This window comes from Sorex araneus, chromosome 4 (genome assembly GCF_027595985.1).
Source record: "Sorex araneus isolate mSorAra2 chromosome 4, mSorAra2.pri, whole genome shotgun sequence".
NCBI classification, from domain to species: Eukaryota; Metazoa; Chordata; class Mammalia; order Eulipotyphla; family Soricidae; genus Sorex; species Sorex araneus.
The window spans coordinates 171,651,241-171,652,570 of NC_073305.1; the positions used below are offsets into that span (position 1 = coordinate 171,651,241).

The 1,330-nt window shown below is 42.5% G+C and overlaps 1 non-coding gene across 1 annotated transcript; it reads right to left on the bottom strand.

Annotated features, from left to right (window-relative positions):
- Window positions 1-437: 437 nt before the first annotated feature.
- Window positions 438-544, bottom strand: LOC129404516 (U6 spliceosomal RNA). The gene has a single exon (XR_008629914.1). It is a non-coding gene; the product is annotated as a U6 spliceosomal RNA (small nuclear RNA).
- Window positions 545-1,330: the final 786 nt, after the last annotated feature.

A 1,330-nucleotide genomic window follows, 5' to 3' on the forward strand; every position in this document is an offset into this window, starting at 1 on the left:
TCCAACTATGGCACAATCTTTCTGGCCCTTGTGTTAACTGTCTTTGGGTGTCAGTCTCATATTATGTTATTTAATATTCCACAAATGAGTGCAGTCCTTCTACGTCTGTCCCTCTTTTTCTGGCTCATTTCACTTAATGTGATACTTTCCATGACTATCCACTGATAAGGAAAGTTCATGACTTTATCTTATTAACAGCAGCATAGTATTCCATTGTGTAGATGTACCAAAGTTTTCTTTTTTTTTCTTTATAAATTTATTTATTAAATCACCGTGAGAACAATTACAAAGCTTTTGGGTTTAAGTCTCAGTCATACAATGATCAAACACCCATCTCTTCACCAGTGCACATTTTTCACCACCAAAATCCCCAGCATACCCCCCATCCCACCCCTTCCCCCTACCTGTGTGGCAGATGATTTCCACATTACTCTCTAAAAAATATGGAACGCTTCACCAATTTGCGTGTCATCCTTGCGCAGGGGCCGTGCTAATCTTCTCTGTATCGTTCCAGTTTTAGTAAATGTGCTGCCGAAGCGAGCACCCAAAGTTTTCTTAAACAGTAATCTGTTCTTGGGTACTCGGGCACCCATAACCATTTGATCAAATTATCATCCTTCATTCCCTGTATTGTTCAATTATTGTTCTTTATAACACAGAAGTTGGAACTACCACCTTGCCAGAAATGCTACTGATACCAGACCCATTTCTCCCCAGAAGTCACTTCTAAGTACATCTACAAATTGTATGTGATCCTATAGTGTTGCTATTGCATAGTCATTGCACCCAATTTCATTGATTTGTCCCTAGAAATACTATCACAATTTTTAAAAAGCTGCTGACAATGGTCTCAACTCTCTTTTTTGCAAAATAATTTGGCAGCAAACCTCTGATATTTCTGCTATGAAATGCAATAACTCTCTGCTTAGAGCTTCCTCTGACGGCAGGAACTGGCTCAGTATATGTTTTATTTGGGTCCCAACTCCCTTCTGCCCTGGCTGCAGCACTCAACAGTGATAAGCGAGGCTGGTGGATACATTCCCTAGTTCTAACCTTCTAAAAGGGAAAATTCTGAAACATGGCTCAGAATTGACTGAGGCTTCCTGGGGATCTGAGTTCTGGATGTCCATAGCTCTCCCCACTTATGACACTTGGGTGGTGCTGGGGATTCGATGAGGGCCTTACACTTGTGCTCTACCACTGTGCTCTTCCCTGTCTCATCTGCCCCCACCCTCTCTGACTCTCTCTCACTCGCACGTGTGGGTCCCCCTTCTCTCCTTCTCTGTCTCTCTGTCTCTGTCTCTGTCTTGTCTCTCTCTCTCACTCAATC